At 34.9% G+C, this 17,025-nt stretch overlaps 1 long non-coding RNA gene across 1 annotated transcript in view; it reads right to left on the bottom strand.

Annotated features, from left to right (window-relative positions):
• LOC136987224 (uncharacterized) overlaps window positions 1-11,624 on the bottom strand; it is a 43,475-nt gene extending 31,851 nt beyond the window's left edge. The window contains exon 1 of the long non-coding RNA XR_010882589.1: window positions 11,521-11,624. This is a non-coding gene — a long non-coding RNA (uncharacterized lncRNA). The remainder of the gene's footprint in view (window positions 1-11,520) is intronic.
• Between the last annotated feature and the right edge of the window lie 5,401 nt (window positions 11,625-17,025).

Below are 17,025 nucleotides of genomic sequence, written 5' to 3'. Positions count from 1 at the left end.
ATTTAGCGTGTGTAAAAGGATCAGCATTGATAGTTGTTTACATACATTTTGCTATAACTTCACGTAAGATTGCATCTACTGGTATTTTCTTAAAAATAAATACACAAGGAAGTTTAGAAGATATCAGAAAAGTAGACAGTTTAATAACAAGTGTAATGGCATACTTCAAGTAATCTGAAGATCAGCTGACTTACAGCATATATCAATAGAAAATGTCAATTGAAAACTAAACATGTTGCTACAACAAATGTGTAACAATGACAACAATTAAATTAATTAAAATATCTATAACAGTCAGACACGTAATAGTAAAGGCTTATTCGAATTAATTTAATAATACTTCTAGCTAGAAGCATTTTCTGTAATAATTAAATGACAATAATGTTCATTTTTATATCCTTTATTCTTATTTTGATTTATTTAAACAGGTGAAAAACCATATAGCTTCCAGTTTGGAGCAGAATGATTTCTCTCCTGTGACGTGACAAGCACCCATCCTTATATCAACTTACATCCCAATTACGTATCTACGGTGTTCTGCCATTATAGTCATTATCAATGTCCGAAATTAGAAAGATTTTCACAAATTTCGTATAAATTCGACTCGCCAGTCTACCCGCCTGTAAAATTCAAAAAATGGCTTTCAACTTGTACCTATTTATGTAATAATTTATATTACGCGCCAATAAAAGATTTTCAACAGATATTAATAATGCACGCCCTCTATCGATAGGTCATTTTACTACCGTTTGACAAACCCACCCTCCCGGGAAATTTTTACGAAATGCGAATTAGAAATGACCGATTAAACTAGATTAAATTCGTATATTGTTCGTGTTCTTCTATATGAGATTATTAACGAAAACATAACTTTAAATTTTCAACTTCGTAAGACGCCATGTTAAAATCTACAATATTAATTCAGTGCGACAAGTTTAATCACAAATTAAATAGAAAAATGATAAAATATTTGCATTTAAAATACGACGACGAAAAGTTAACCAAGAAAATAAAAAATTGCTTTTTTAAAAAATTCGCTACGAGTTGCTTAACTTTCTCGGCAACATTTAAAATTTTGGTTGCGCGACCATTTCAAAAACTTTATATATCTTTAACTATTATAAAATGGAAAAGTCATCATTTTGAGAGTAGAAAAAATTTTGTGCTAATAACATCTAAGGTCTTCATTAAAGCAGACACTACTAAAGGTGTGATACCACCCCCTTTATCACCCAAACGCCTCGACCTTTAACCGATGTTCCCTCTAATTTTATTTGTAGATGAGCGAAACATATACTTCTCCGAAGAAAACAAAATTTTTCTCAGCATATGTATATAATATTTTATTTTTTCCTATAAAAATTAACATAATTCATTTTAACACATACTTCCATGCAAAATATTATCTTTTGTCAATGATTTAATGTATTTAATCGAAATATACGTAGCAATAATCATGTTGCCGGCAGAATCAGAAATAGGTAAACAAGAATTCAAATCAGCGTGCATGCTCGCCTGCGCGGCACACACATTCTCGTGCGCGGCAACAATTTGAATAGTGCGCAGTCGCGCAACCTACAGGGAACATTGGGTTTAACCACCAAAATTTAATAGCCGCAATCCTTCTGATAAACAAACCTCCCTGCAAAATTTCAGAAATATTTCGACAAAAGGCACAGGAGTTATTAAGCTTCAAAAGCAGTAAAGAAAATTTTGCCATATACATTTACATCCACATGTACAGAAAAGACCCAAGAACTTTCTTGCATTTCTCGACGTTTCAAAGCACCTTCTTGCTATTTATTCCTTATTATCAGAATTAATTTACAAAATTAGTGCATTAGCAATAAAACTTTCATCCGCGAAAATGCATTTTACGAAAAACGCATTTCAAAACTTTAAAACTAATGAATACAATACACTTAATAATGAAAAATGTAAAAAGCATTTGTCTATGTACAGGTAACATATTAGAAAATAGTCAATAAAATATTTTTTTTCTTTTAATAACGTCTAAAGAGCGAGAAACAATCTGAAATTGCAATAGCGAACAAAAAACAATTCCGAAACTTCGTTAATAACAATAAAATTACTTTTAGTAAATTACAACAAAACAGTTAACACAACAAACTATTTGTCGTTTTTACAAACATTTTATCCACAACGAAAAACTTACGGCATTATGAAATATAACCCGAAAAAGTCGGATGACGTCACATCCGATATTAATGGTCAAAGAACTGAAAATTCATTCGCACAGCACAAATTTACGCTGTTTTACCTTCTGAATTCGGCAGCTCTAGTGTATTTCTATGTCTTTCTTTGGATTGCTTAGCACGACGACAGTTACTGTTAAATAAAAGTTTATTGTTTTTCAATACATTACAGATAAAGATAAACTTACATTTACGAATACATAGTATGAGTGATACATAAACAGCGGCGGCCTTAATAATTACGAGGCTCCGGGTAGCAGATCTTTGCGAGGCCCTTGTCCTTTGTGAAAAGTATGTGAATTGAAAATACATATTCCTGACGATTGACGAGAGATGCAAAAGTTATAAATAAATAAATTTAGAGTGTTATATTACATTAGAAGATTTATAAAAGCTAACAGTCAAAGACAACAAATTAGTAATGATAAACTAAGGTACATAAATGCCTTAAAAGATATACGCAGGGATTTAAAAATGATGTTTGCGGCTTATAACTAATAGCTAAGGATAAAATAAAAAGTTTTAAATATCAACTTTTTTCTACTCGAGTTGTTGCGCGAGGCCCCGGGCGATTGCACTGCTCTGAACCCCTAAGGCCGCCACTGTACGTAAAGGTAGCAAAATAAGATTACCCCAAGCCACAAACAGGATAAGTATACATACAGAAACCTGTACCAAACGCGACAATATAGAGGGTACAAGAAAGACAGTGGCAGAGAACAAGGGGTAAGGAATTACATACAAAGACGATGATACATATAGTATATAGCAGGCATGGGCAAATGCGGCTCTTTTCGAGTTTCGTGCGGCTCTTGCTGAAAGTTTTAATTTCTGTTTTTTATTAATATTTTTACAATTTTATTTTTATAATTTTGTGAAAATATGATTATTTAAAAAATTCAATATTTGTTTTATATTATATTTATAATATATAATTAAATCGCGCACCTTACCATCACAACAGTACAGAACTGCGGCTCCCATGCATTTTGCAAAACCTACATTGCGGCTCTCAATGAACTCTTGCTTGCCCACCCCTGGAATATAGTGTGTTGGCTTACAGTTAAAGAAAGAACCTGTATATATGGAAATTTATATGTTACAAAGTAATGAGTAAAACCGGAGTATTAATACATACGTCGTACGATCCAAAAGTTCGGGGACTGCAGTAATCTATGACAACAAAAGCATGTATTTGAAGTTACAGCGTATGAAATAAATTCTACCAAACCACCTCTACTTGTTCAGGTTAATTTCACCCATGTCATGTGATTAAACCGCGAGCGCTGCTGTTTTTTTCCGGAGATAGTTACTTTTGTTCTGCGACGTAATAAAAGTGGAGTTTCGAGAACAACCTCCAACATTAAATTTTGTCAGTGCCAATTTGTCAATTTTAAAGTCTCCGTAGGTAAAACACCTACGGAGACTTTAAAATTGCTAAGAAAGGTGTTCGGTGATTCTACCATGGCGAAGTCGAAATGTTGGATGAGGTTTCCTAATTTTTAGGCCTACTTTATGAAAAATATGTAACTTGAATATATTTTTCAATATACAGTACAGTACTGTATTTGGGCAAAATAAAGAAATAATTTTTAACGATACAATAGCGACGATTATTATTTTAAAAAATTTTTTGTTAGACTTAACATCGATGAAAATTCAAAACAAAGTAGGTTAATAGCGATATAGTAATATACTAATTACATGGGATATACTATACTAATATATTTTTTCACACTTTTCGGTTATCCGTTTTTTTCAGTTATCCGACCAACTGCAGTTTCCGATTGAGTCGGATAATCGATGCCCTACTGTATTTTTATACACACATTTCATTTTTATTGACGAACTTAGTAAATTGTTTTTTGTTCGCTATTGCAGTTCTAGATTCTCTCTCACTCTTTAGTCCTTAAAAGAAACAAAATATTTCATTGACTATTTTTTAATACGTTACCTATACACAGAAAAATGCTTTTTAGATTTTCCATTATGAAGCGTATTGTATTTATTAGTTATAAAGTTTTGAAATCCATTTTTCGTAATATGGACTGTGTCGTGTTGAATCGAACGTTTTTGAAACTAGATTAACTTCTAAAGTATAACTTTTTAGTTTTTATATTTTTCAATATATTTATTTTGTTTGTACAAAATAAAGAAATCATTTTCAACGATACAATAGCCTCGATTATTATTATAAAAATTTTCGTTATGCTCAAAATCGACGAAAATTCAACACGAAGCGACAAGCAACGGAGAAAAATTTCAACATCGGATAGGTTAATATATTTTTTCGCACATAATCGGTTATTTGAAAAATCAGTTATTTGAACAACCCCAGTCCGCAATTGGTTCGGATAAACGACGCTCTACTGTATAACACAAAATACGGGTTTCTTTGGAAACCCGATTATTATAAAAACTAAAGACTGTAAATTGCATCACACATTAACAGAATAGTAGTAACATTGCATGACACCAGAGGGAGATAATTATTATCAACGTATATCTTAATTATTCTTGTATAAAAACTAATTGCGTGAAAGTTATTAATATCTTCTTAGAACTTGGCTTGCAATACGCTTGTTAAATTCAATATTTGGAAATTTGCAGAAAGTTGTTTTGAATAGAACAATTGGTAAATACAGAAAGATGACAACACCCCTTTAGCGAAACGACACTTGGGGTATAATAGCACGGATGAAAAATGATTTTAACAGACGACACTTGGTACATTGCCAGCCTGGCTGGTTATCTATCAATTGTTGTCTGTCCTAAGCAATCCAAAGAAAGACATAGAAATACACTAGAGCTGCTTTTAGAAGTTAGAACAGCGTAAATTCGTGCTGTGCGAATGAACTTTCAGTCTTTTGACTATTAATATCGGATGTGACGTCATTCGACTTTTTCGTGCACTTTTTTATAATGCTGTAAGATTTTCGTTGTGGATAAAATGTTTGTAAAAACGATAAATAGTTTCTTGTGTTAACTGTTTTGTTGTAATTTACTAAAAGTAATTTCATTGTTATTGACGAAGTTTCTGAATTGTTTTTTGTTCGCTATTGCAATTTTAGATTGTCTGTCGCTCTTTAGACGTTATTAAAAGAAAAAAAATGTTTTATTGACTATTTTCTAATACGTTACCTGTACATAGACAAATGCTTTTTAGATTTTTCATTATGAAGTGTATTGTGTTCATTAGTTTTAAAGTTTTGAAATACGTTTTTCGTAATATGCATTTTTGCGGATGAAAGTTTTATTGCTAATGCACTAATTTTGTAAAAGAATTCTGATAATATAGAATCTGGTGATATTCGAAATATTTAACAAGGGGTTCGCTAGCAAAAAATTTTTCCTTGACAATCACCGACAAACGAAATGGAAGTTTTGGCTAGAAATACAATACCTTTTCTTGCAACCATATATCTAACAATCAGTGGCGTATTTAGAACGTAACGAGCCATGGGAGAAGGCCAGGTAACAATAGTATTTTAGAGCTGTCAACCTTTTTTTTTTTTTTTTTCAAGGCAGAGAAATTCTTTACCGCAATATGGCGCTTCTAGAAATAGGCACATGTCATCATCTCTCCAGATACATTATACTTTTTCTTTCCCTGTCCATAGCCCGACACGTGTTCCACAGCCATCTTGTATTGTCTCGCGCGCATGACATTCTGGGATCTCTCTTATGACTGGATCTACTTTCAAGAACACTCTTGAATCGATCGCGATTAAACCTCGTTTCAGTCGAGATTAAAACGGTCGAGAGAGATCGCACCAAGACATACACCCTGACCTTGCTCACAATCTAGATTGAAATGCTCGGTGCAAACGGGGTATAAGGCCCTAGTTTAGTAGTATTACAAAGTATAATACGCATATTTTAATATATTAAAAAAAAAACCCACTGAGAAATGTTCCGTGTGTTTAACAAGGTTCGGGAAACTGAAAATTTTAACAACGGGTTCGGCCGAACCTGTGCGAACCCGCCGAATATCACCACTGTGTAGAATAAAAAGCAAGAAGGGCTTTGAAACGTCGAGAAATGCAAGAAAGTTCTTGGGTCTTTTCTATACGTATGGACTTTAGTGTATGTGGCAGAATTTTTTTCACTCCTTCTGAAGCTTAATAACTCCTGTGCCTTTTGTCGAAAATTTCTGAAATTTTGCAGGGAGGTTTGTTTATCAGGAGGATTGAGGCTATTAAATTTTGGTGGTTAAACGCAATGTTCCCTGTAGGCTGCGCGACTGCGCACTGTTCAAATTGTTGCCGCGTACGAGAATGTGTGTTCCACGCAGGCGAGCATGCACACTGATTTGAATTGTTGTTTAGCTATTTCTCATTCTGCCTGCAACATGATTATTGCTTCGTATATTTCGATTAAATACATTAAATCATTGACAAAAGATAATATTTTGTATGGAAGTATGTGTTAAAATAATATTTTAATTTTTATAGGAAAAAAATAAAATATTATACACACTATGCTGAGAAAAATTTTGTTTTCGTCAGAGAAGTGTATGTTTCGCTTATCTACAAATAAAATTAGAGGTAACATCGGTTGAAGGTCGAGGCGTTTGGGTGATAAAGGGGGTCGTATCACATCTTTAGTAGTGTCTGCTTTAATGAGGACCTTAGATGTTATTAGCATAAAACCCCTTCTTACTCTCAAAATTATGCCTTTTGCCATTTTATAATAGTCAAAGATATATAAAGTTTTTGAAAAAATATTATGACAGGTGGCGCTACCAAAATTTTAAATGTTGCCAAGAAAGTTAAGCAACTCTTAGCGAACTTTTTAAAAAAGCAATTTTTTATTTTCTTGGTTAACTTTTCGTCGTCTTATTTTAAATGCAAATATTTTATCATTTTTCTATTTAATTTGTGATTAAACTTGTCGCACTGAATTAATATTGTAGATTTTAACATGGCGTCTTACGAAGTTGAAAATTTAAAGTTATGTTTTCGTTAATAATCTCATATAGAAGAACACGAACAATATACGAATTTAATCTAGTTTAATCGGCCATTTCTAATTCGCATTTCGTAAAAATTTCCCGGGAGGGTGGGTTTGTCAAACGGTAGTAAAATGACCTATCGATAGAGGGCGTGCATTATTAATATCTGTTGAAAATCTTTTATTGGCGCGTAATATAAATTATTACATAAATAGGTACAAGTTGAAAGCCATTTTTTGAATTTTACAGGCGGGTAGACTGGCGAGTCGAATTTATACGAAATTTGTGAAAATCTTTCTAATTTCGGACATTGATAATGACTATAGTGGCAGAACACCGTAGATACGTAATTGCGATGCAAGTTGCTATAAGGATGGGTGCTTGTCACGTCACAGGAGAAAAATCATTCTACCCGAAACTGGACGCGGGATGGTTTTTCTTCTGTTTAAATAAATCAAAATAGGCATAAAGGATATGAAAATGAACATTATTGTCATTTAATTATTACAGAAAATTATTTTAGCCCGAAGTATAATTAAATTAATTAGAATAAGCCCTTACTATTATCTGCCTGACTGTTATAGATATTTTAATTAACTTAATTACTGTCATTGTTACACATTCGTTGTAGCAACATGTTTAGTTTTCAATTGACATTTTCTATTGATATACGCTGTAAGTCAGCAGATCTTCAGATTACTTGAAGTATGCCATTACACTTGTTATTAAACTGTCTACTTTTCTGATATCTTCTAAACTTCCTTGTGTATTTATTTTTAAGAAAATACCAGTAGATGCAATCTTTCACTTTGTCTTATATAATTCTAAATATCAACTAGTTTTATGTTTGTAAACCTTATTATTACTATATGAAAACATTACTTTACATATTTAATTTAATAGCAACTTTTTCTGTGATTAGACAGAATCCAAGTCTCAGTCCATGTGAAATTTAGCAAATTTTTAAAAATAAATTATATTAGAAAATCTATTTTTGAACTTATTTATCGATATTTTAATTGAAATTTGGTAAGTATAGCTGTTTGTTTAAATACATTGTATCTGTTTATTAATTAGCCTTAATATAGACTGATAAATAATTCAGAAGATCGTTTATCTAGCTATATTAAGGCAAACGTTCTGTCTGTTAGCTGTATGTTGTTATATTTGATTTGTTTGAAAAGTAGGATATCGAGGACTTCTGGTTTGACATGTGAAATCCCGACAACAGATCGCAGATGCTGTGTGTAGCACGGAGGCAGGGGTCACGTAGACACTTGGAACTGCAGATTGTAAGGTTTAAGCTGGAAATTGTTTTCCTTGTAACTGTTTTGTTAATTCAAATAACATTAGATGTTTCTCACTAATATAAAAGCACTGCCTGTGTCAAAATATGTGTAACCGAACAAGCTGTAATGTACTAAACGAAGTAATCAGCTTGGAACACATTTAACGAGAATTATAGAAATGAAATTCTGATATAATCTATCTCTTTTAACTACTACATATAATTTACCTGTTATGTCACATTAAAGTCAATTTTATCTGAATATTGTTTCGCTTAATGAATGTTTTGCATTATGAGTAAGATTCTGGAATGAATTACAAATTAAGCCAAGTTCCACTGTATTTTCCAACATTTTCCTAATTAAAATATATAATCCTCGGGATGATGGCCGGGACCCATTGATGTTTGAGCTGAAACGAGTTAAGAAATTACAAGCAATTTTTATTTGCTTTAAATAGTTGTCACAAGTTTTACTTGAATTCCTGTTTCTTACGATCTTCATAATAAGGAAAAAGACATTTCCTCCTATCACAAGAATCTTTCAGTTGGCCAATATTACTCATATTCTGGCATTCTAATGGTTCACCTTTTTGTTTACTTCCATGAAAGCAGAAAAATTTGATTACATATCTGGTTTATTTGAAGTGTTAAATGTATAATAGAGATATACATAAGAAAACAAACTTGAAAGTGTCTAAAGAAGCCAATATATTTATTCATATTAAGCACTTAGAATTTTCAATCCCACAACAATATCCAACGTTAAATTAAACAATAGTCTATGAAATCACAGCTAAATGAACTTATCACATCAGGACAAGATGGAACCAGACTCAATTATAACTTTTATTATTATGGGAATGCATTTTGGGTGCACAGGCCCTTCATCAGCCATTTAAAGAGTAGACATATAGCTGTAAACGTTCAATGTTCTGACAACTCAAATCTAACTGTACATATCTTTTTGGATATAACGGATCTACATTACAGATTCGAATATTTTTAAACATACTAAAAGATATTTTTAAATTATAAACATGAATATAATAAATAATCCATGTATAAAGTATGAAACAAAAATAAAAATAGAAATATAGTCAATTCACTTAATAGCACAGCATCGGGACCGGAGCTTTTCGGGAACTACAAAGAGGTAGGGCTACTATCCCAATAAGTTAGGCAATTGAGATACAATATAACAAGTTATGTTAAAGAGCTATGTATAAATTAATTTGATATGAAGCATAAAATGAAGGAAATAAATAATAATTGAAAGAGCAAAAAATAAAAAATATAATACTGATTTATTAATTTAAACAAAACTCAACCACAAACCTAATAACCAATGAAAGTCTATTTAATTTTCTACGACGAATGTTTTCGGACTCCACTCCGGGTCCATTCTCAAGCCTAAATTCTCTTTCAAGCGGTGTTCGACCAATCGAATATTTAATACTCCTAATCGCGTGCCTTTCGAAAAATTCAAAATTGTTCCAATATCTTCTATAGAACATTTACCCAAACAAACCATTTTCCAAGTTCACTTTATAAATCTTAAAAAGCACAAAACTCTTCAATAAAAAGATCACCAGTATCTTTCCTTTCCTTTACTCCACTCTGTATTCTCTTTTTGCAGTAGGGCCTGCCATGCTAGCGACAATTTCACTTCGTCTTTTGCGTTTATCAACTGAGATGATTGGAAGGCCTTATAAATTTCCATCTGCTCTAACCATCGTATTTGATCTGCATGCTTAGTGGTAGCCAGTAGTTTCCGGCATTGAAGTCTGGGATGATTTCCGGATCTGATGCATAAACCGCCAATGAAGTGTTAGCTCTCCCATGTATACAATGTCCTTCTGGTCTTCTTTCCATCTTACTTCCACCACTCTTTTGGTGGTTCCAATGTACACCAATTCCCTATTGCATCTATTATCCGGAAATCATCCCAGACTTCAATGCCACGAAACTACTGGCTACCACGAAGCATGCAGATCAAATACGATGGTTAGAGCAGATGGAAATTTATAAGGCCTTCCAATCATCCCAGCCGATAAATGCAAAAGACGAAGTGAAATTGTCGCTAGCATGGCAGGTCCTACTGCAGAAAGAAAATACGGAGTAAAGGAAAGGAAAGATACTGGTGGTCTTTTTATTGAAGAGTTTTGTGCTTTTTAAGATTTATAAAGTGAACTTGGAAAATGGTTTGTTTGGGTAAATGTTCTACAGAAGATATTGGAACAATTTTGAATTTTTCGAAAGGCACACGATTAGGAGTATTAAATATTCGATTGGTCGAACACCGCTTGGAAGAGAATTTAGGCTTGAGAATGGACCCGGAGTGGAGTCCGAAAACATTCGCCGTAGAAAATTAAATAGACTTTCACCGGTTATTAGGTTTGTGGTTGAGTTGTTTACAACCCGGTGTTTTTGGGAGTTTAGTTATTAATTTAATTTACTATAACTACTATGCTTAATTTACTATACTGATACATACACACATGTACTGTACAGTACAAATAATATAATGATGTAAAATTGCACTATCCAAAAGCCTTCTACCGTTACCCGAAGAAGAACCATTACAGTTCTTCTTCGGGTAACGATCCCCTAATGGAATGCGCTTCGATTCAAAGTTGTGAAGAAGTACGATCCGGAACGTTGTCCCGACCCGACGACGTCAATAAGGACCTGCACGCTAAACACGTTGTGCTCTATCTGAAGAATCGTAACAATTCGAAAACGTTTGCAACTACTTTGTTTAGTGTGACAATACACGCACCGGCAAAAGGCTTTTAGATACGTGCAATTTTACTTTTCTCTGGTGTAGATATTCTACCATCTTTTAATATAATGATGTATACATCATTACCAAAATCACCACAACCAGGCATAATACGAAATTAATTATCTTTATAGTAATTTTATTATTCCATTTCTATGAGTTTTTCTCATGTCTGATATATAACATGTAACTTAAACTACTTCAAAGAGCACTTATAGTAATATATGCAATGAAGTATATTAATTTTGATTTTCAAATTTCAATATACATAACTACTCACGTTTAATTTACCCTGCGGAAACAAAGACTTTCACCGATCACTTTCCTTTCCACTTTTCTTTTTACATATGGATGCATTCTTTTCCATGTAATGTGACCAATTGTTCTGAAATAAAATTTACAAAATGATTACCTGAAAATTACTACAAACAAAAATCTTTACTACATAAAAAGAGAATTTAAATATCCAAATTTAAAATACAATTAAAAATACCATATTTCTTCGATCTAATACTCTTTTTATCCGATGTAAATTTTATAAATATTTTATGTACTAAACCATCACTGCAATTAATTGGGCTAATCAGGGACTATATTAACAATTAACTGTTATGTAATTTGGTATTAAAGGTAAGTTAATTAATGATTCAGTTTATATTAATATGCCGGGCTTTGAGATGTTTACGTATGTAATATTTTATGTATTAGCGAGGTCAAGGCCGAAGTTTTAAACACAAAAACGTGTACGTCGGGCCAAAAACGTTTAACACAAAAACGTTCGGCGCCGCTTTCCTGTAAGCGTAGAAGTTTGACAATGGCGTGATTCCACTGACATACATGATTCCACTGACTTTCCAAATGCCATTGTCAAACTTCCAGGCTTACGGGAAAGCGGCGCCGAACGTCCGACGTACACATTTTGACGTTTAAAACTTTGGCCTCAACCTCGCTATTGTAAATTTATAATAATATATTAATTTATATCATATTTTATATATTATGAATTTAGTGTTTTATTGGCGTGTGTCATAACAACTTATACTTTGTTTTAACCTATTTTTACTTCTAAAATAGAAATGAATCTTAGAATCAGTGAAATGTTACATTTACTGTTCAAAACAACAATCAATAGTCAATGCAAGTAAACTAAAAAGGTGTGCAGAAATATGCATCACATGCTGCATAAAACCGCCACCAACTGTTGTAAATAATAGAAAACAAATTTCAACATTTTTCATCCATAAACAGTAGCAGTAGCACAAAAGGGATGAAGACCCAGGACTACTCATAGGTATTGCCTGGGTGTGAAAGGGGGATAGGAAAGATGAGAAGAGTTGAGGAAGGCTGGAGGTGAAGAAAAAGTAAGATAGGATAGATGGTGAAGTAGGAAGACTCATGAGCGCCTGCATCGCATTTATTAACCAAACAAAAGATAATATACAAAATATATACAATGAATACATAAGTTACAAGTTGAAAAAAAGGATGACAAGGAAAAAACTAAGTAAGGCGTAATGGGTGCATTAATACAGTAATAAACATACAAACATTAATACAGTAATAAACATACAAAAGGTCCAATAACAGTAGGACGAACTAGTTAAAGGTAGGGTCCAGTGCGCTGGTAGCGCGGATGAATTTTTCTAGGGCTGCAAAAATATCCGGATCTTCCACGAGGGCTTGTGGTGGACAAGGCCAATTGAAGCCCTTTTTTAGCGTTACTCTTTCCAGATTAATCTGGTGATTGTCGTGTTTGGTGCAGTCAAAGATCAAGTGAGTGGCATTCTGTAAGGAGATGTCATCACAGTCACAATAGGGATGTTCCCTAAGTCCAAATCGATGTAGGTATTGCCAGAAATTTCTATGATCTGTCAGGAGCTGTGTGTTATGGAAGTTGGCGCATAAGTTCTTGTTTTGAAGTCTGGATGAGATGTTTAGAAAGTATTGGTAGGTTGCTCTTCCAAAGTCTCCGTCTTCCCACTCGCGTTGCCACAACTGGATGGCGGTACTGTGAATCATGGTTTTAATAGAGATGTCTGAGGCTTCCCAGTAAGTGGAGATGGCAGAGGAAGCAACAGCTTGCTTTGCAAGGGAGTCCGCCAAAGAGTTCCCTTCCACCCCTGTATGGCCCCTGATCCATGAGAAGGCCACGCTGTTTTGTGAGCAAAGAATTTCTTCCCGAATAAGAAGAGAGAGAGAGCCAAGATTGTTGACTATTCTCCTGATAGCAACTTGGCTATCAGAACAGATCCTAATATGTCGATTCCTCATCTTAGAGTTGTTAACATATTTAAGAGCTTGCAGAATGGTGAACTGTTCAGCTTGAGTAATTGTACAGATACTGGCAAGACGATAGCTTGTCTGGTAAGAGAAATTGCTATTGTTGCATTCCTTAACCACAAATGCTGATCCCACCTTGCTGTGGCTTTTAGATCCGTCTGTGAATATCTGTATATAATAGTTGGGATTGTCATGAAAGTCTAAGATAGAAATATCACCCGCGATACTGGGATGGGGTTCTGAGACCTCGATTCTGAGAGCCATTTATTGGGCTTACCATTTAGGTTAGATGTAAGGTGGGAAAGAAGGGGCTCGTTCAAGTTGGGAAAAAGCCCAATCTCCATAAATTTGTAAAGTTCACTGTCTTGTCCGTCGATTGTCCCTCCGTTGAGCAGGTGCCACCGCCACATCTCCTCCTTCGCCCTAATGTGGAGAAGGAAGGACTCCAGAAAGAACTTGGAGAGCAGCCGTCAGAGCAGTCCTATAACCTCTGCACAATCTGAGAAGGGAGAGTCTTTGAGCTTTGTTTAATTTCTTTTTGGTGCAAACATTGTCGACCGCCTCTGCCAGAAGGGGGCGCCATATAGAATGATGGTTTCAATACATGCTTTGTAGATTATTTTGATGAACTTCTCGTTCATCCCCCAACTCCTATGGCTTATACATTGGAGTGCATTAGAAATTTTGATGGCACGATTAGTAACATTGGTGATATGTGATACCCACTTCATATTTTGATCAAAAGTTAATCCAAGGTATTTGAGACTTGTAGTATTTTTAATCCTTTGATGATTCGTGAATATCCATCCTCAAGGGCTTTTTAAGTTGTCTCCCTTTAGATAAGACCATGGCTTCACATTTATTGAAATTCACTTGAAGATTGTTATTTACACACCATTTGCGAATTTTGACTAAAATTTTGTTAGCATCTTGTAGTATTTTGTTGTTGTAGTTTGACAACATCACAAGGGTATCATCCGCATACCCTTGGATGATACCAGAACTGGGGTGGGTGTTATCCTCGTTGATTTGAAGCAGCCCGTTGTAGGCAATGTTCCAAAGACCTGGTCCCGAATGGGATCCCTGAGGGCAACCCCTGGACAAGAGATGGATGATTCTTTCACCATAGTCGTATATACCTGCGGTCCTGTTTTCCAAATAGTTGAGCAGTATTTTGTAAAGGTTCTGAGGGCATTTAAAGGATTTAAGTTGGCCCATTAGGGCAGGCCACCACAGAGTGTTAAATGCATTTTTAAAATCTATTGAAATGAGTAGAGTGTGCTCTCCTTTTTTCCATGAGTTATTAATATACTTGGTAACCCTATTGATGGCATGGTAAGTAGATTTGCCCTTTACAAAGCCAAATTGTTGTTTATTTAGGAGGTTATTAGTATTGAGAAAATGATTAATCCTTTTGATAATGAGGCCGTCCAAAACCTTCCCTGGAACAGAAAGGAGGCTGATGGGTCTAAGTTGGTCAGCCTTCTTAATGTTATCATTGTCCCTTTTAGGGATAAATTTGATGTCTGCATGCTTCCAACTATTTGGGAAGACCCCTTGCTGTAGGCACTTATTATAGATGTATACTAGGGCTGTAGGGACGGCATTGAATGCATGTTTGAGCATTAGAGGCGTAATACCATCAAGTCCAGGGCACTTTTTGTTTTTTAAAGATTTGACTGCCCTTTACACCTCGTTATATGAAAAGGGAACATCGGCATCTGTTTCAGTGAGGACATTCGTGTTGTTTCTGATGTCTTTTTGTCTGGTAGTGTCACTAGAGGCATCATCCAATGGAAAATGGACGTCCATAAGGTGTTCCATAGTTTCTTTATAAGTTGTAGTATGATCCCCATTGTCTTTGCAAAGGTTAATTGGGATACTAGTGTTCTTTCTTGGCTTACATACTATGTAATAAGGATCCGACCAAACAGAAAGATTGCCCATTTTAGTACAGAAGGCCCTCCAGGCCTGTGTCCGAGCCTTATTAATTTGCATTTTGTAGTTGTTCAGAGATTGCCTATATTTATTCCTGGTGTCTTCTCTGTTAATGGGGTCCTGGGACCTTTGGAGGCACTTAAGGTTAGCCCTCACCTGCTGCCTTAACACCTCCAGGTCCTTGTTCCACCAAGTGCCCCCTTCTTTTTGCTAACAGTACTAGTGGTTGCCTTGTGGTAAGCTTGGAGAATGGAGTTAGAATAGGTGTCCACTAATTTATTGATGTCCACTTTATAAGGGTTAGCCTTCAACCAGATGTCCCTGAACACATCTTTGAACTGATGCCAATCTGTGTGGTATTTGGCCTCAGTGTTAGTGTTGCTAGTCCGAATATTCTGGAGATTCCACCAGATATACCGGTGATCACTGGCAGTAATGGTGTCAGAGGTTTCACAGAAGGTAATTAAATGGTGGGAAAAAGAATTGGTGAGACAAACGTCTACCCAACTTTCGCCTCTATCAGTGAAATAAGTTGGAAGGTTACTGGTGTTCCTAGAAGTAAGAGAGTTTTTGGCCATAAATTCTTCTACAAGGTGTCCTCTGGGGTCACCAAACGGACTGTGCCAAATTGTAGATTTGGCGTTTAAATCACCCCCAATAAGCCATGGGTGATGACCAATAGAGTTGTTTATATTGTCAAGATCATTGATAAGGTTCTCGAGCTGATCATTAGGAGAGCAGTAGGCAGAGGTGAGGTACAAGATGCCATTATCGAAAGTTAGCAGGATGGTAGTAACCCTCTCAGTACTGCAAGTAGGGCAAAACTGAGTGTTGAGATTCTTGTTACGTACCAAAATACCAGTAGTAATACGGGTTGTATAGTCTTTTGGAGGATACTTCCTCCATTTCCCGAACCGGACAATACTGTTGTTCACCAGGTACGGTTCTTGGATTAACAGTATATCGGAATTCCAATCTTCCGCAGTTTTCAGCAATAGAGAAGAAGCAGCTTTGCATCTCTGCAGATTTATCTGAGTTATGTTGACGTTATTCGTAAGGCGACTATTAGCAGTGTTGGAGGAGACGATACCAGTGTGAGTGGAAGGAGTTATATTGTTATATGCCATAGTCTGTTTGTTTGATACTTTGTTGCTTTAATCTCTGAGTGATCTGACATTGTGCATTAAAGGCATTATGATCTTCAGTAATGTGTTTATTAGTAGGTTGATTCTCGTTGTGTTCTTTACAATTAATGCATGATGGTGTTTTGTGTTTCCTCGTGCAATCTGTATATTTATGCTCTCTTCCACATTGGCTGCAGAGTAAGCCTGTTATTGCAGTCACGGGCCATGTGATTATAACCGCAACAGTTGTAACATCTAATTAGCGGTACAAAGTCATCTACACGTACACTGGCCCAACCCAGAGAGACGTACTTACTGTTTAATATTACTTGACGGATCTTAGGAGTTACCGAGAGAACAACGTGACCACAATTTTCTTTCACTCTTCCCCTATGTATAATTGTCCGAACTTTACAGTCTTGTAGTAATTCTTCTCTTCTTAT

Source organism: Centruroides vittatus, unplaced genomic scaffold, assembly GCF_030686945.1.
Source record: "Centruroides vittatus isolate TY-2023 unplaced genomic scaffold, ASM3068694v2 scaffold_149, whole genome shotgun sequence".
Classification (NCBI taxonomy): domain Eukaryota; kingdom Metazoa; phylum Arthropoda; class Arachnida; order Scorpiones; family Buthidae; genus Centruroides; species Centruroides vittatus.
Note: the sequence above shows the minus strand (reverse complement) of the source record. Positions and strands in the feature narration are given on the sequence as shown.